We start from the raw sequence: 20143 nt of genomic DNA, 5'->3' as shown, positions 1-20143 counted from the left end.
CCTCTCATTAGCTGGCTGTAGATATAAATACCCAATCAATCATCACCCGGAGCCATAGAGAAAAGCAGCAGAGAAAGAAGAAAAAGAGTAAAAAATAAACAGTCAAGTACAAAGAATGAGAGGATGGATCAAAGTGGATAAATAGGGAGATGAGGAAATGAGAAGAAGTGACAGATATTAGAAAAGGTGATGAGAACGTTTCAAAGGTGGGGGGGGGGGGCGGGAAGCAATGAAGTAGGGATTCTTTATCCCTCTGCAATCCCCCCAGCCCCGGATGTTAACGTATGGCCAGGATTTCACACAGGATGATCATCAGTCTCCAACAAAGGATTTCATTAACCACGGCATGCGTTAAGGATGCAGTGAATACTTACATTTTTAACAGATTTCTGTAAAATGTTTTGTGTTTTTTTTTTTTTTTAAGATTGACATTTTCAATGGAGGCACAATTAATACATTTAAATAAAGCCAGTCGTGGAGCTTGGTTTCATCCGTCACCACTTCTGAAAGGAGGGTGCCTGGGGTAGGACTCCCGGTCCCAAAGGCTGCCCCCTCCCCAGCCTTCCGGTGGAAACTGCAGAAGTAAGCACCGCCAGCCGGCCCTTAGGCATTATTGCAGCGCCCCCCATTGCTTGAGGTTTAAGGAAATCGCTGCCGCGTTCACTTGTCTTCGTGCGGTGGTAAAAATTAAGGTAATGGGTTTCCATGAGATTTGGCTGGCTAAGAGACCAAGAAACCAACCCCTTTATTGTCAACTGAAGTAAATCTGTAAATATTTGGGGGGGGGGGGGCGCTCTCGAGATCCCAGGCTCTAGATGTTCGGGACTGGGAACCTCCGAGCCCACTTCGGTTGGCTTCCTAGTCCTTGGGGGAGTGTCTCTAAAAGCACCTGCTAGCGTTAAGTTCTGGCGTTTTCGGAAAGGAGCCGACACGGTGCGTCTCAGGGAGCTTTTAAAAATGTGTACTGCGACTTGAGTGTGTGACCCTGGGAACGTCAATTAACTCCACGTTTCCTGAGTGGGGCTCGAGCCCGGCTGCGGCAGAGGCTACCACCAGCCAGGCGCAGCCGGGCCTCGGGAGAGCCCGGGGCCGGGAAGGCGGCGGCGCTCGGGCAGCCGCGCGCGGGCGCTCGGACGCCACACGCCGGGGGCCCCTGTGGGGATTCGCACTGGGGGAGTGCTCCAGACGCGGACGCGGGCTGGGGCTCGGGGTCCCGGCCGGCCGGGGGCGCCGTCGGCTGAGCTCGCGCAGCCGCACTGAGCACACCGACGCCGACTCCTCCTCCCTGCTCCGTAGTAAGCATGGCGGCGGCGGCGTTCGTGGTCCCTCGGGTGAAACAGAAAGCGGGAGCTACGCGGAGAGGGAGCGAAGAGCGGGGCTGAGGCGGCACCGTCACTATCGGAAAACAACCTCAACAGTCAGCGCGCTAGCGGCCGCGGCGGCCCCAGAGAGCTAGCTCTGCCACTGAGGCAGAGAGAACGATCAGGAACCCGAAGAAGAGGCGCCAGGGGAGCCGCCTTCCTCCGCCTCAGAGCGGTGCGACTCGGAGGTGAGAGCGCGGGCACTCCCTCCGCGAAGGCGGGCGACCCCGACCCTAACCTGCCTGTCCCGCTCCGGAGCTGGCGCCGCGGAAACCGTTAGGCTGCGGCTGAGGGCCGGGGCGCCGGCGGGGCTCGGCCCGTCGAGGGGCCCGGCCGCCCCACCCCATCCCGGGCGCGCGCTGCGCAGAGGGGAGCGGGCGGGGCTCGGGATCCATCGACTTGCCCCGCACCTGCTGGAGCCGAGTCTCGCCCGGACGCGCTCGCGGGGGCGCGGCCGCCCTCCCCTCCGTCCCCCGCCCCCTCTCCGGCGGCCCGCGGCGAGCTTTGCAGCTCCGGAGGACAGGGGGCGGGCGCGCAGCCCTCGGAAGGGATCACTCTGCGCCCGCAGCGCCTGCGGCTTTGGCTGGCCAACAGCCGCCGAACTTAAACGCTTTTCTGAAGAGCTTTCCCCCCCCGCTCCCCTGGGGGTTAAAACCTCGAAAACCCGCCCTTGTTTGAACCCGTTTGGCTGCTGCCTGTACCTGGCGGCTCCTCTCCCCAGGTGAGTTAACCACCTGTTCAGTCGGGAGGTGGACCGGAGTCTGCAGTCCTCGCTCTGTTCAACGGCCTGGATCTTTGAACTTTTGACACGGCTTTGCGTTAGGTAAAGGAAGATGAACAAATAATTTCGACGTCAAATTGCAAGCAGAACGGTGGATGTTATTAATAAGTGTGGTTGTTAATCCTTTTTGGGGGGTGTGACGATTGCTGGATGTGCTAGGGATCGAGAATTAGAGATATTCTTTTGAGATTTTATGTAAATTCCTTTGGACACCTTTGTGGCTGACCATCTATTAAGATTAACAGACTGGGAAGGTTTTCGTTTTCTTTTTAACAGCGCTATTCTGATTATGTGTTCACCGTGGACTTTTAAAACTGAGCCTCATAATTTTGCTTCTTACTGTGGTCTGTATTTTTAGTTCTTGAAACCAAAGTGTGTGTGTGTGTGTGTGTGTGTGTGTATTATAAGAATGAACTCTTTCTGTAGTATTTTATCATATGCTTTTACCAGCACAAGTACTAAACATATGCCACTCAGGAGTTGGAGCCATATGTTAGGCAGAAACAAATTGAGTTTTGTGGCTCTGATCTTGTGTTTGGATAAATATTTAGTTTTTTGTGTATTTGCTAAATCTGTAATTTTTGCCATCTAGTCAGTTTTGTTTAAACTACCTTAAAATGTTAAAGAGAAATGAGTCCCTTGCTGCCTTAATATTTTCTTTTTTGAATTAATTTTTCTCAAGTAATGAGTTAAAGTGCCCACTGAGACAGATAATGGGCCTACCAGAAAGCAATGGTAAATATTTTTAACACATTTTTATAAAATATAACCTAAAATTTTATTTTTAGCATTTTAACCCATTGGTAATTCTTACTATCACTAATAACATCCATTGTGGGAAGAAGGGAGGGATGATGACTTGACAGGAAAACAATCTTGTTAAAATTTCTGTTAAAATTTTCAGCACTGTTACATTAAATTTTACTGTTTTCTTCCCAGTTTTCTATGTGTAGGTCAAGTGGAAAATTTTTATCCCAGACTGGCTACCGTTAGCCACTTGTATGCTTCTGTATTAACTCCCCTTTTTTTCCTTTTGTCTGAATCCTCCAAATCATGGAATGTTCAGGAAAAATCATAAGCTCCTGGTTAACACTCAACTCAGTCAAGCATAATTATAAGGGTGGTTTGCTTCTTCCAAAATTAATGATATGCATTAGGAAAAAAACCCCAGATTTTTTTGATGCCATTTGTGTCGTCACTTTTTCTCTTCATGTGATTGAGAGCTGATTTATTTTACTATGTATTTAACGATCTCTTTTACTTGTTAAATTTTCTACCATATAATATTAAGTGTATTTTATTATTGATTAAGAAAAAATTTCTTCCTCTTTCCTGGCCAGGCAGGTGAAGGGTTGAGAGATTCTGTAAAAACCGGGGGGAAGGGGGGGGAATGCATAATTAATAAGCTTAATGATTTTTTGTTAGTTACTTAGGCAAAGGACATTTAATTTATAATTTAGTTTAGATGCACAGGTAATAATATTGTTTATTTTAAATTTTGGGGGCTTTTAAAATGTCTATATATCCAAGGCTTGTGCATGTGATATTTTGCCTATATTTTTAAAATATTGGTGATATAGTTTTGCAATGCATCTACTATAATTTGATGTAACCAAAACAGGCTTTTTTAAAAAATAAAACATTCTGGGTGCATTTTTTCCATGCAGATGCATCTAGATTGTATCTTAGAGATGAAGGATATGCACATGATTTCCAAATTTATTATCCAGGTAATAGATAAGTGATTAGTGGGGTTTTCATTTGTTTGTTTTTGTTTTTCTTTTCAGCAATCTCTAATAGACTTCAAATAAATACACAGTATTGTAAGTCCAAAGATTTAGAATACTTTGTATGTCTATTCCATTGAGCACAACTTGTTAAAAAAAATTAGTGACCATTAGTGTTGAAAGGCAAATTTTGTTCTTTTACATGTATTTGTGAGTTTTTATAATATTCTTAATACTTTGGTCTTTATTTCAGAATATTTTTCAGTGGTCTCTTTTTATGTATTAATTCTTAATCTTCTATCTTTCTGCTAATATGGTTTTTGCTTGTCTTTAATATTTACTTTCTAAGTTCACAGTGTAGTCTCTGGTCTGCCATCAGGTTCCATATAGATGTCATCTTTTGATGTTTTCCATTACTTATCATCCATTACAAGTCCTCAGACTATTTTTTCTCCAAGATAGAGGAGTACACTTGGGAGGTAGTATATGCCCAGAGGATAATGAAATATTATCAAATGCAAAAGCAGTGTAATATGTGCCTTCAAGTAATTACAAACGAATTGGGGATACTAGACTTACACAAGAGATTATTAGCAAAAGCTATACAATAGTACTATTTAAGTGTGTGATACCAATTGTAATTTAAAGCACAGTGAGAGCTAGAACAATCCTGGCATTTGGAGGAAGTCAAACTTGAAACTTAGGAAGGATTTATATATCAAAGGAAATGTCATTTCAAAAGAGGTTGACAGAGTTGGAAGTAGTAGTGAGACCAGCTTGAGAACATCTAAGAAAAAGTATTAGGAAAAAGAAAGGTTAGGTAGAGATTTAAACTAAGCCCCAAGCTGTGGTTAGAAAGTAGGAAGGACTGGCAAGACAGTTGGCTGTATCATTAGGAACCCATCAAAGAAAGAATTATGCACTGGGAGCAGTGGCACATGCCTGTAATCCCAGCAGTTCAGGAGGCTGAGACAGGAGGATCGTGAGTTCAAATCCAGCCTCAGCAATGGCAAGGTGCTAAGCAACTCAAACCCTGTCTCTAAATAAATACAAAAAGGGCTGGGGATGTGGCGCTGAGTTCAGTCCCTGGTACCAAAAAAAAAAAACAGAATTATGCATCCTGCTTGGCACATTAATAGTTAAGGCTTCATTGTATAGTGGGTAGCTTATATGTGTTTGTTTATATAGCTTAGGTTAAAGGTTAGCAGACTTTTTGTAGAGTACTAGATGATTAAAGCCCTATAAGACCTTTATAGTCTCTGTGGAATATTCTTGTTTGTTTGCTTGCTTAACTCAGGGGCCACATATCTGTGAGCTGGATTTGGCTATTGGACCTGGTTTGCCGACTGCTAGCTAATAATTGGCTAGGTTATTATCCATATAGCACATACTGTGAAGTATCTTGTTTTGTCTACATGGTTGTTTTGATGTGTTTCATAACTATCATTTATATATTTTTCTTTATGGTATACTAAAAGTAAAGAAAATAATGCTAAAATAAATAGTACTGTAATTGTTAATTTGTGGCCAAACTTCTGGCAAGGGCCTAAAATAGGTCTCAGAACTGGGAAGTGAAAAAAGAAAAAAGCCTTTGAGCCAGGCCTTACAGCAGTGAAAATAGCTACGCAGTGATTTCATAGAATTTGTATAAGGGTAAGTATATCAAATGACTGTGATGGTTTTACATTTTTTAAAACTAGTATTTCAGAAACCTTGGCTAGGGTACTGGTGGACTATAAGTGTACTGGTGGCCTGTAAATGATAATAGAGGAACCAGGCAGTAGGGAATCTAATTTTTGTAAGTAGTCTAGGATGACTTAGTAATTACTAAGAACAAACAGTTGGAAATCCTGTTTTAACTCCAAGAAGAGTCACTATGTGGGACGGTGTAATAATTGATATTTACTTTGATAAGCTTGAATCATGAAGAAAAGTTATATTGTATTATATACAGATTAAGGCAAAGAAAGAAGACCTAGCCCCTTTTAAAAATGTTTCCATTAAAATTATTTTAAGATAGCTATGGTGATTTAAAGGATAAGTATTGGTTATTTGAAAATTCATTTACATGAAACATCTCTTTGAAATTTCAAAATGTGTAGAGTGTATTTCTAAGGCAGCGCTGTTCTCTCAACCTCCTATGTTTCCTGTCCCATTACCAGGTTAGTAGTGGTGCCTCAGGTTATAGCTTCATGAATCAATTGGCTTAGGTTTCTCTATATTGTATCAGGAGATCAAGAATATGGCATAAAAGCATTCTTTCATTCAGCAGCATTAGTAAATAGGTTCTGTATATCAGGGTTGATATTAGGTGCTGGAAAAAAAATGGTTTTAGGCAGGGGCTACTTGGATAGAATAGTGGTGTTTTATTTTCCTGTTAAAAACATTAAAACCAGATGAAACTGAAAGACTTAAGTTAATTTTTGTATATAAGTATCATTTTTCCATTCTTTGTGAGTATCTTGAGTTTTAAGGCTATACAAACACTTTGAAATAAGTTTCAGCCTTCATAAATTGGTACCTAATAAAAATTTGACTTTGTTTTAAGAAGAAATTAATAATGTACTCCCTTCCACCCCAACTTTTGTCAACTCTTGAAACAGCTTCCCCATTCCTGCTGTTTTCATTTCCTAAGTAGAAGATAAAATGCCTTGGATGATGACTCAAATCTAAATCTTAGTTCCATCTTCACCATACATTAGCGAATTGGTTTCAGGTTAGATTTTTTAATCTTCATTTTCAATTCTTAAAATAGAGAAAATTAAAACTATCTTGTTTTCCTTACAAATACTGTGAGGACCCAAAGAAATGATATAAACTATAAAAACATTAAAATACTGTACATTAATACTACTGGATTGGACAAAAATGCAGCCTTTTTTTTTTTAAATAAGGTTAGAAATCTTAAGTCTCAGTTTTATCCTCCTAAGTTCTGTAAACCTACTATGTTTCCAGTAAACATTTAGTTTAAAGTTTTAACTGCTTTCTTGGCAAAGAGAATACATATAAAAACATTCTTGTTAATCTTTCAGTATTGTATATATATCCTATGTGCCTCTGTTCCTTTTTGCAAAGAAATACTGATCTTCTGTTCCATATAACCTCAGCTGTTCTTTACAAAGTGAGGTTAAAACTGCAAAAAGTGAATTCCTTATGGTTTTCTTTTTTAAAATCCACTTGTTGAGATTTCATTGGATTTTAGGGCCTATGGTTGATAATTTTTAAAATCCTACACAAACATGCCAGGTACATAGAGGTACTCTGATTTTACAAATATGATTGTAATTCTGATTTGACTTATTTCTCTTCCTCCCTCAGCTTCTTGAAATCTTTTATATGCTATTTTCTAAAAATTCAAAAGTATATATACTTTGTAATAAACCTTGACATAAAAGTTATTTAAATTTGATAGATTATATGTATTAATCAGCCTCTATCAGAAATGTTGAAAAGAGTTGTTTTGTTTTCCTTCTTGAGAATCCACATTTTAATACATATTTGAACAGAATGGTTTTTAAAAGTTACATTATTCCTTCACTGTCTATTTCCCCAGTGAGGGGTTACTTTAATTGATTTATGTATATAGTCATCTTTAGTAAACCGGCAGCCACAGAATTTGGAAGGGAAAAATCTTCCTACTGGAGGTTCCAAACAGATGTTTCGTAAGTACATTTGAAAGCATAGTTAAGACTTCACTTTTAAAAAATATCTTTAAAGTATTTGAAAATACTTTAAGAATAACTTTAAAAGTTATTACAGGTTGAGCATCCCTAATCTAAAAACACAAAATGTCTCATAAGAGTTCCATGATAATGCCACATGTGGAAAATTCCACACCTGACTTCATGTGATGGGTGTAGTTAAAATGCAGGAGCACTAAAAATATTGTATAAAATCACTTTCAGGCTAGGTATATAAGGTGTATTTGAAACATAAATGAATTTTGTGTTTAGAGGTGTGTCTCATCCTCATTAAATACCTCATTAAATAGTATATGCAAATATTCCAAAATCTGAAATTGAAACACTTATGGTCCCAAGCGTTTTGGGAAAGGGATATTCAACTTGTATATTATAGAATTTGCTTTACAAAACATAATATACAACTCTTTGTTTAAGATCTAGCTTGTAGTCATTTCATTTTCCTCATCATAAGTTTTTCTTTAAGATTTGCCTAAAAAAGAAAAGTGAAAATTTATAATTTATGATTAAACTTTCTGGATTGTTTGGATTGAATGGTTGAGCCATTCTCAATTATGTCTTTGTTCATAAAATTTAATTTTTTCCCACAAAACATTTTCATTAGCAATTATACATTTTTTTTTTACATTTCAGTGTAATAGTTTGACGTACATACCTTTTGTTTCTTTAGTAACTCTTAAAACCAGCTATTTCTACTACTATAGATCAGTATTCTTTAAAAGTACTATTGTATGCTGACATTTATTTTTTATTACTTAAACCTTGCAAAAATTGGCCTGCGTGTAGTAGAGTAGTTTTTGGTTAAAACATGGGCAATTTTCTTTTCCTTCAACCCATCTTTTAGTGTGCTTCCTAATGTTTCAGAAACATAAATTTATTCAAATCATTTCTAAATTTTAGAAATTAAAATAATATCACTGTTTCTGCTGCATCAATTAAAATCTCTCTTGTGTTCTTGAGAGTTCATCCTCTTTTAATATGCTATGACTATATCACCATTCTCCATGACTTCCCAACTTCATAATGTAGTATAAAGAACTACATTTTTGCTGTAGGCAAAGACATAGGCTTCTTCGTGGCTGCATATAAACATGATACTTTACCTCTTTGAGCCTTTATTTTTTCATTTTACAGTGGAGTAATTATAGTACCTATTTCTTAGAATACATTGTTACAAGGATTAAGAGAGAACCCAGTTAAAAAGGCAAATACAGTGATTGCCATAGGCTATTTATATCTAGAACTTAAGCAGACAAACCTAATCATTATTATCCGGGTATCCTATTTTCATCATTTGTCTGTTATTTATTGAAAACTTTAAATGTCCAGATACTTAGAATATGAATGCCACAAAAATGAATGTCTTACTCCCTTCTCTTTAGAAATTCACAGATTAGGATAAGAGAAAAAAACATGTAAATAAATACATACTTTTAAATAATTAAAAAATAAATAGAAAATTTCTCTTCTTTTTCCATGTGTGAATGCTACCTTTAATACTGAATGCTGTGTGTTTGCACATATTATAACAGAATATCATAATTGTGTATCATTATGTAGTGTGTGTGTATATCTATATCTATCTATATTTTTTTTAACTTGTCTGACTCAGCTATTAGAACATGAACTACTTGGATTTGAATATTACTGCTGGGGTTGGCAGTTCTTAAAAGAGCAAATAGTAATATTTCAGGCATTGTAGGCAATATGGGCTCTCATATGTACTTAGATGAGCTACAGGAGCACAAAAACAGCCATAGATAATTACAAACAATGAGTGTGACTGTATTCTTTTGTTGTTGTTGTTGTGTGTTGTTAGCTGTAGATTATTTTATTTATTTTTATGTGGTGCTGAGGATCAAACCTGGTGCCTCACATGTGCAAGGCAAGCGCTCTACCACTGAGCTACAGCCCCAACCCTGGTGTGAATGTATTCTAATTAAGCTTTATTTACAGAAATAGGCAGCAAACCAGATTTGACCCACAGGCCTTAGTTTGCTGACTCTTGAAATGCTATATACCAATGCAACTGAAGTAGATACTATTACCACCATTTTAAACATGAGAAAACTGAAGCACATTAAATAACATGCCAAAGATCATACTACTAGTTGGTGAACAATCTGGAATTTGAACCCAGGCATTCTGATTCCAGAGCCTGGACTTGTGATTGGTAAATCATATAGATTCTAATATATTGACTCTAGGAGTGTAATGATGATTCTGTATCAGGAAACATTAGTGTAATTTACTATGTTAATAGATTTAAGGGGAAACTATAATTTCTCTTTGGTGCTAAAAATATCATTTTTAAAATTAAACTGTCAGTTCTAATAACTCTTAAAGAAATAACCTTACAAAATTATGTACCAGAAATCTATATGGACTCTAATAGTGAAATATTAGAAGCACTTCTGTTGAAAGATAGGAATATAACATTGGTCCAGAAATCTTAGCTAGTACATTAATAAACCTGAAAAATAATTAACCTTTATAAAATGGGAGAGAAATGTGCAACCATTATTATTTATAGTTGGTATGACTGCTAACTTAGATAATACAAGACAATCAGCTAAAAATTATTAAATTTAAAAAATGTTTTAGTTAAGTGACTAGCCATAAAGTAAACATCAGTATCTCATATACCAGTAGTAACAAATTATGAAATATATTAAGAAAAAGCATCCTAAGTTACAGAATACTTAAGGAATGCATAGTAACTATATGAAGAAGCAAGAAGGTCTGAATGGATAGAGTAATATTAAGTTCCCTAATGTGACTGCTTAATAGTATAAAAATGGCAATTTACACTAGATTAGTCTATAAAGTCAATATAGTTCTAATTATAAATGCAGTGGTTTTTTAAAAATGGAATTTTCCAAACAATGGCTCAAGATTGAAAAGGGGAAATGTACCAGAATGGCAAGCTAAATTTCAAAAAGAAGTGTTAACAAAAGGAAGTGTATCCACTGAAGATCAAAACATTATTGTAAAATGCATTTATTAAAATAATAATTTGGAAGAGTGATAAGCATGTTGATCATAGGAGAAGATCCACAGATAAGAAGAAATATATGATAAATGGTTGAGTAATGGAAACACTATTCTATAAATGGTATGGAAAAATTGGCCATCCGGTTGGAGTAAAGATAGTTAAGTACCCACTTCATGGCAGTCTCAAAACTAATTTCCAAATGAACTAAATGTCTCTTAAAACAAAAACGAAATGGTGAAAGTTTTAGAAGTATATCTTAAAAAATTTTGAGATGATGGCCTTTTCAAGTGAGACATTAAACTTAGATAACAGTTTAAAATGCAGTCAAGAGACTAGGATAAAATATTTGACATGTAATAGACAAAATTAATAAATTTAGAGTTTATAAGATTTGCCTATAAATCAATGTGAAAATGACAACCTTGTAGAAAATGGGAGAGAATGTGATCAGTACATTCACAGAAATAGGAAAATACATATATATACTGTAAAACTTTAAAGAGATGCTCATCCACACCAGTAAATTAAAACATCAATAAGACTATTTTTAAAAATGAAGATATATCATATGAAAAAAATAAGACACTGACCAACGTATGTGATTTTATTTATCTAACAACTACTGCCAGAAAACTTGATACACAGCACAGTAAAAAGCACAGTAAAAAGTCTGAAAGGTTACATACCATAGTTGGTGGCTATAGAAAAAGAGCTTGAATTTGGAGGCAGCAAAAAGTTGAAAGTAATGTTGATATGTGCATTTCAAAGTATAATCAGGTTGTGTTGTAACAAGTATGATAACAAAAGATGAAGATTTGACTTTGGTGATTTTGATTGGTCCAGCTTAGGACCATACCTTTTAATTGGATGGCCTTGGTTTATGTCTAATTTTCTTGTGTAATTTTTTAAAAATGTTTATTTTTTAGTTGCAGTTGGACACAATACCTTTATTTTACTTATTCATTTTTATGTGGTGCTGAGGACTAAACCCAGGGCCTCACACATGCTAGGTGAGCGCTCTATCGCTGAGCCACAACTCCAGCCCTTTTTGTGTAATTTTTTTTAAGAGAGAGAGAGAATTTTTTTAATATTTATTTTTCAGTTTTCGGTGGACACAACATCTTTATTTTATTTTATGTGGTGCTGAGGATCGAACCCAGCACCCCGCGCATGCCAGGTGAGCGTGTTACCGCTTGAGCCACATCCTCAGCCCCTGTGTAATTTTTAATAGCACCTCTTTTCATTTGTAGAACCTTTCCAGTTGGCATCTAAAGTCATCAGTGCTTTTAGAAATAAGAGTTTCAGATCTGAAACTGTGATAAAGTAGGTTAAAAAAGTGAGAATTTCTTAGTGATTCATAATCTTTATAAACGTATCTGCCAACCCAGACAATGTTGTTGCACTTTATTTTCTAAGTTTCTATTATTACATTTTTCTTTTTTATGTATAAAATTGTGGGACCAGGGATGTAACTCAGTAGAGTGTTTGCCTAGTATGTGCAAGGTTCTGTGTTCAATCCCCAGCACTACCAAAAAGAAATTGTGATTTCCAATATAGATTTGTTTTCCATATGCCTGGATATTTTGATTTCCCTCCTGCTAGTATCAGAAATAAATCTTCCTTCCTTCCTTCCTGATCAACCCCAAGGCTTTGCACATTCAAGGCAAGTGCTCTGTCATAGAGGTACACCTGCAGCCCTAGAACTTAGAATTTTAAGAAAGTTGGGGTTGAAGAAGTCAACAGCTTGAGAGGAAGACACAGAAAAGAGAAGGAATATGTTTTAAAAATAAGATGGAGTCCAGCCATAATTAAGCTCACCTATAATCCTGGCTACTCCAGAGTCTGGGGCAGGAGGATCAAAAGTATGAGACCAGCATAGGTAATTTAGCAAGCTCTGTTTCAAAATAAAAAATATTTTTGCTTTTTTACCACTATCTATATGCTATGGGTGTGTGGCTTAGGTGTGTGTGATAGAGTGCCACTGTGTTTGGTCACCAGTACTGCAAAAAAATAATAAATAAATAAATAAATAAATAAATAAATAAATAAATAAAATGGGGAAGATGGTTGTGTTTAGAAGCAACAATTTTTTTTAACCCAGGCATTTATAAACAAAGGGTTTTAAACAAAGAATTTGGTTGACTAAGAAAGGACTGAGTTCTAAAAACATGTCTTCCCATTGAAAATAAAGTGTTTCTTGATTTTCTTATGGTAGAATTCTCTATTTGTAGTTTTGTTAAAGGAAACAGTGCAGATTTTACATAGGAATTCAAACCCTGTTGCTTGAACTTAACTATCAAAGGGGTACTGTGGCCAGAAAATATTTAGAAACTGCTGGTTTACTCATAAGTCCAAAGTCATTCTCATAGGTATAGTCAAGAATTTGAAATTTTAAGACTGAAGTGAACAGTCTTTAATATAAAAATAGTACTTCTAGAAAGGGCAATAAAATATTTGAGGTGAAAATAGAATTGCCTCAGGTATAATTAACTTTGACACTAATGGTAATCCAAGTGCTCCAGACACAAGACACTACAACTGTATATGGGATTTAAGATGTCATTTAAAAAAAAAAAATCAGTTGGTCTTATGTGCACACCATTAATTTTTTAATGGATTGGGGTTGATTTGAAGCAACTCTTGTTCTCTTATTTTCATAGTTTCCTGAGTAGAAGTATCTTTGTTATGTATTTTCCATTAGCAGTTCTTTTGGAATTTGTTTGAACCAGATTTTCATCTTAATAACTATTACAGTGTGATTTCTTAGTGATGGAGCAAGGGCTATATCCTGTGAATACCTAATTAAATTATATAATGTTTAATGCATTAGGTAATATTAAAAATTAATTAATCCTGTTGACTTAGGGGTAAGGTCTACCCTTCCTATCCATTGTACCTCTTCCAGTGGATAAGGAATTGAATATGAATACAATAAATTAGTTATAATAAATTTGCTAATAACCTATATAAACTAGTATTTTCCTTATAAGAATATGATTATATATACTTCCTTGTATTAGGTTAAACCTTATGAAGTAAAGTTATTTTAAAGTTTTTGACCTTAAATGGCAATTTTATATGGTTTAGCCTATTATAAAACTATGATAGTCTCTGTCCTACGTAAAAATATTATTTTACGTATCACAAAAATACATTGTAAGCTATTTAAATAGTATAAATTCATATATAGCACATGACTGATGAAATATCACCGTACAAGTAAAATTGGATACCTATTTCTAAAAGGATAAAAGTAGTAAATAAAAAATATTTACTGCAGATATGCATCATTGTACACTATAGTGTTACACAACTTTCACCAAAAACTAAATTGAATTTGAGGATGATGAAACTAAAAGATAGTAATTTATAATTAAAAACCCTGTAGTAATTTATAAGAAAAAGTTGTCAGGCTTGACATTGTCAGACAAGTTGAAGACACCACAAAAACTAGTACCAATTAAAGAAAGCATTGATGATAGATCTACAGATAAAAATGTATTTTTCCCCACAAATTGTAGGAATCCCATCTGTGTTTCATACCACTTAGTCTTAGTATAATCCTGAATTAGTGGCTTTATAAATGCTGGAATTATATGTATTTATGTTTGTGGATGACACATTGAAATAAGAACTCATTCTGCAGGTTTCTAGTAAGTAACCCAAAATAAATAACTTTGGTTTTTCTTTTAGTTTCTGGGCATATCTAGAGCACACTGACTTTAAGTGGTGAACTGTGGATCAATTTTTTATTTATTTTTTACTCTTTTTTTAAAATTTATTTTTATTGGTCCATTATAATTATACATAATAGTGGGATTCATTATGCCATGTTTGTACATGCACATAAAATAACTTGATCAATCTCATTTAATATCTTCGTTTTCCCTTTCATCCTCTCTCCCCCAAATCACTTACTCAACTATGCTGATCTCCCTTCTATTATTATTACTATTTTAATTATACTATAATTATATGTATATAATTTGTATATATACATGCATGTATGTGTATGTATACATAACATAAAAGCAGGATTTGTAGATGGACATCGCAAATGTGCTTCCTCTTGCCCTCCCCTCTTCCTTCCCTCTGTGGATCATACTTTTTTAAAAACTCATAGAGGTCATAATGAGTGAAATTATCTAGACACAGAAAGACAAGTATCACACTTTCTATGTGGAAAATAGAAAAACAGAAGGTAACCTGAAGAGGGACTATTAGGGAAAAGGAAGGGGAAGGGTAAAGTGGGAAGAGGAGTAGATGGTAACAAAACATGTTATATGCATATATGGAAATGTCACAGTGAAACCCATTAATTTATCCAGTAATATGTGCTACTAATTATAATAATTTTAAAAATCATACTTTTAAATCATAACCATTTGGATCCTGCTTTGGATAAATATTTTCACCTTTGTACAGTCCATTGGATACATTATAAATTAAGAGTAGCAAATTTAGGTCCCTTGTCAAGAAGGAATAAAAGAAGCTGAATTTACTTTTCTGCCAAACCAAAAAAACTAGACGAAGTACAGGGAACAGTAGCACTTGAGACAATAGGCATTGAGCAACAGAAGAGGGAAAACAAGGCAAACCCTATGATTGCCTTAGCTTCCTGGAGAAAGTTACCAGGGCATAACACAGGGAGGGAAACCCAATAAGTCTTGGCAGACTGCCTGATTTGAAGAAACAATGCTAGTATTCCCAGGAATCCAAGGGACTAGGGTTTACCGAGGAGAGAGCTGCAAAGAAAAAAAACTTCAGAGATACAGTGAAGGGTTTCTCTTAAGCATTCAGCAAAGTATTGGTAAATGTATACATTTATATACATCTAGGGGAAGAGCCACCAACAGGATTGTACAGAACATATCCAAGTTCATGTAGAGCCAAAAAAAGTGCCTCTTCCCACCAGCCACACATTGACACAGCCTTTGGTAAAGTATTCTGAAGATTTTTTTGCTTTAGAGGTGGAAAGAAATTAATCCTAGACTAAAAGCAACTCTGGGCCTGCATAAACAAGACCCAGAATGATCAAACTGTTTCCTCATTGAACCACATCTCAGAACAAAGCTCTAAATTATTTGTAGGAATAAAAAAGCACATAGCAGTCCACAAGGTAAAATTCACGTCTGACATTCAATAAAATTACTAAGTTTGCAAAGAAGCAGGAAAATACCAATCATAATAGGAGAAAACTCGACACTCAAAACAGTCCCACAGATGATGAATTTAATGGTCATTAAAACAGTTATGACTATTGGAAAGTCTGAACATTTTAAGTAGAGATCACTCCTAGATTAAAATTATAGTGTCGGAGATAAGACATACTGGATGGAATTAATGGCATGTTAAGACATTGCTGAAGAAAAGGTTAGTGGACATGAAAATATAGCAATAGAAATCATCTAAAAGGAAAGAGTTTTTTTAATGAACTAAAAATAGTATTTGAAGAAATAATGATCAGAATTTTTCCATATGAGATAAAAAATATTATCCAAGAAAACACAGTAAACAAAATAAAGATGAATAAAACTACATGCAGGAACATCATAATCAAATCAGTTGTTTAAAAAAAAAAAAAACAGATCTTAAAAAAAATAGAGTAAAGATAAGAATGACATCAAATTTCTCATCAGAAACAATGGAAGGTGGAAGACGATTGGAGCAGTAGCTTTAAAATACTAAAAGAAAAAACTATCAACCTAGTGTTCTTTACCCATTGAAATCGCCTTTTTAAATCAAAGGTAAAATAAAGATTTCAAACATACAAAAGCTGAAAGGGTTTATCTCCAGTCCTGTTCTAAAAGACATGTTAATTGGAGTCCTTCAAGCAGAAGGGAAATGAAACCACATGGAAACCTAACACCTGTACAAGGAGCTAAATGTATCAGTAATGGTAACTACATGAATAATTATATGATTTTTAAAAAATATTTATTTTTTAGTTATAGGTGGACATAATATCTTTATTTCATTTTTATGTGGGGCTGAGGTTTGAACCAAGTGCCTCATGTGTGTTAAGCGACCACTTTACCACTGAGCCACAACCTCAGCCCCTTATAAGATATTTTTATTATTATTTAGATTTCTTTAAAAGATAATTGATGGTTGAGCAAAAATGAGCACAGATTGTGGAGTTTGTGACATGTAAAAGCAAAATATACAATAACAATTGAGAAAACAGCAACAAAAGGGGCGAGTTTGTAGATTTGTTGTTTGAATACGTATGCCTGAAATGTATAACTTAAAGGTAGATTGTGATAAAATTCATGTTATTAATACTAAAGCAACTACTCAAGTAACAACAAAGAATTAGCTTATAAGTCAATAAGACAGACAAGGTATAATAAGAAATGATCTAAAACAGAGATAAGGAGAAGGCAACAGAGAATACATGAGACAAATGGAAAACAAATAGCAAGGTAGTAGACACAATTCCTGACACATTAACAGTCACATTACATGTAAATAGTCAAAACACAATTAAACGGTAGAGATTGTTAGATTAGACTTCTAAAAATCAAGACCCCATTGAGGCTGTAGCTCAGTGGCAGAGCACTTGCCTAGCCTGTGTGAGGCACTGGGTTCGATCCTCAGCACCACAGAAAACGAAACAAAAGCATTCTGTCCATTTACAAATACCAAAAAAAAAATTAAAAAAGGAATCAAGACCCACTTCTATGACATCTGTAAGAAATTCACTTTAGGTATAAAGACACATGGTAAAATTGTAGAAAAAGATATACCATGCTCACACTACACCAAAGAAAGCTAGAATCACTGTGTTAGATAAGCAGTTTGATGACTGAAATACAGTATTACCAGTACTACTGTTTTTTTTCATAATTTTAAAGGGATTAATTCAGTAAGAAGACATACAATCTTATAAATTTTTATGCAACAGAATGTAACATGGAATGTTGATGTTTCTTAAAAACAAAAGAATCTGTGGATTTTTTTGAATTAGGCAAATATTTCCTGGATACAGTGTCAAAGGCACCATCAATAAAATGAATTGGTGAATTGAACTTTCTAATTTTAACTTCTGCTCTTCAAAAGACATTTGTAAGACTACAAAAACAAGCCAGGCTGAGAGGAAAATCTTTGCAAATCAGTTAATAGGTAAAGGCTGGTATCCAGGATACATAAAACTGTCAAAACTCAAGAAAACAAACAATCCAGTAACAAAATGGGCAGAATGAATTGAATAGATGTTAAACCAAAAAGCTTGTGTGTAAATACTCGATGTATATTTGTTTCATTTGTTTATCTCATAACTGCATTTTCCAAGATCATTCTGTTTTTTTTTTAACCTATAAAAATAGCAATTTCAAATTTGAGGGTATAGGATACTTTCTTAGTATGTTGATTAGGCTGAAATCTCCAAAGGTATTTTCAAAAACCTTACTAAACTTGATTACTTTACAAATACTTTCTTATAGTATCTAGTTTTATTTGTTTCTAATTGAGGTTAAGAATGTATTCACATCTGGAATGGGGCCTTCAAGAATGAGCTACACCTTATGTTATTATCAACTTGACATCTTTATTATAGATGATTACTTAAATAAAATAGTTTAGTCTTAAATCTGTATTGTCTTGAGACTGGCAGCATGAGCTTAGCCAGGAACTAGTTAGAAATTTGTATTTCAGAGCCCTATTCTACATGTTGGGCCCAGCATTCTGTTTTAATAAGGTCTGCAGGTGATTCTGATACATGCCAGAATTTTAAAACTATGAACTGAGAGCAGCAGTGGAATTTCATAGATGCTTGGGATACTGGTAGTTATGGAATTTGTTTTAAAAAGTGCTACTCCTAAAATTTGTGTTTCATATGTCCATTTAACCTTTTAAAAAAATAACTAAACAGATATTGAATACTAATTATTGAGACATCTGAAAGTGATTAGGGGTGAAGTATACTGATTTCTGCGACTTTGAACTGCAATTTTTAAAAAGAGGTGGAAGAATATATGTGAAAAGGGAAAATGTCTTTAGAACCCAAATGGCAAATATGAGTGTTATTTCAGCCTTCCCATAGCTTAAATTTTTGTATAATAAAATAGAAATCCTGCCATGACTTATTTTTTGTGGATTTTCTTGAATTAGGCAATGAGAGAGTGAAACATCCCAGAATGGGCTCCTAGATATAATATTAATGATGACTGGTAATGAAATTTTAGTTATCCTAACAGCAGTTATGAATAAAGATATATAAGACCTAGCTTCACTATATTGGTAGATTTATTATTCTTAGAAATAGAGATTTTTTTCCCTAGTCAAATTAAATTTGATATTAAAATGTGATATCATTAATGATCTCTAAATAACCCTCATTGATTGACTCGTTATTTCAACTTGAAATGGTTTGTCAATTATATGTGATCTAGTTAATGTCACTTTTAAAGACATAGAATTTTCTGGTTTTTAAAACATTTTATTTTCAAGTGATAATTAAATGTTCCATACTTAAATTTAAAAAAGTTTAAAAGGACATAGTAAACAATAGTCAGGTACTTTTTAGTTATTCATAACATTAGGATTCATTTTGACTTAATTATAAAAGCCTGGATTATAATTTGCTTCAATCAGTTCCCAGTGCTACTCTTTTGTCCTGCCCTCTTCCCTCTCTCTGTTCCCCTTTCTTCTCACTGCTCTTTTTACTTTTAGGTTTTTTTTTTTTTTTTCCGTTGGTTTGGGTTCTTTCTTTCTTTTTTTTTTTTTTATAGTATTTTGTGAATATACATGATAGTGAGATTGATTCACTGGTATATTCATTCATGTACATAGATTCTTTCCACTGTTCTTCCCTTGTCCCATTGCTTCTCTTTCCTCCTCATTCCCATTCGTATCATCCCACAATTTTTCTTCAGTTTTGATGGAACCCCCTACTTTCCCTTTCTTTTCTCTCTCTTTTCCCCTTATTTTGGATAAGCTTCTGCATATCAGAGAAAACATTCAATCTTTGGTTTTCTGAGTCTGGCTTATTTCACCCAGCATGATAGTCTCCAGTTCCATCCATGTACCAGCAAATGCAATAATTTCATTCTTTATGGCTGAGTAATACTGCATTGTGTTTAGATAACCACATTTTCAGTATCCGTTCATCTGTTGAAGGGCACCTAGGCCAGTTCTATAGCTTGGCTATTGTGAATTATACTGGTATAAAAAGACTTTTTCAGAGATACATAATGAATTATTTGCAAATGAAATTATGGAATGACCTGAATTGTTTCAGAATAATACAAGACAAGAAGTGAGTGGTGGTATAAATGAAACTAGACTGGCCATGAGTTGATACAGTTGAAGCTGAGTGATGAGTACATTATACTGTTAAGTTTATTTTAGTGTATATGTGAAATTTCACAATTTAAAAGATTTAAGAAAGATAAAAGTTAAATTGAGCTTTTTAAACATGATCTGAAAACATAACCTTCACTTATTACAATGTTTCTATGGAAAACATTTTTCAGACATTTTCCAGGAATGTTGGAGAGCAGCCTGTATCTTAGTTGAATATTGTTTTTTGACATAATAGTCTTAGTTGCAGTCTTTTCTTATGCCAAATCTTGTAC

General features: G+C 35.0%; 1 protein-coding gene across 4 annotated transcripts in view; it reads left to right on the top strand.

The window, feature by feature from the left end:
* Positions 1-674: 674 nt before the first annotated feature.
* Positions 675-20143, top strand: part of Fndc3a (fibronectin type III domain containing 3A) — a 158461-nt gene continuing 138992 nt past the window's right edge. Inside the window, exon 1 of one of the 4 annotated variants that reach the window (XM_046454003.2) lies at positions 675-692. The gene's annotated coding sequence lies outside the window, so the exon portion shown is untranslated. The other 3 variants (XM_046454000.2, XM_046454002.2, XM_046454001.2) reach the window with 3 other exon arrangements.

The sequence above is a fragment of the Marmota monax genome, unplaced genomic scaffold, assembly GCF_021218885.2.
Source record: "Marmota monax isolate L192 unplaced genomic scaffold, Marmota_monax_Labrador192_F-V1.1 WCK01_AAM20220418_F8-fsc00011, whole genome shotgun sequence".
Taxonomy (NCBI): Eukaryota; Metazoa; Chordata; class Mammalia; order Rodentia; family Sciuridae; genus Marmota; species Marmota monax.
This window is presented reverse-complemented; position numbering and strand designations above follow the sequence as displayed.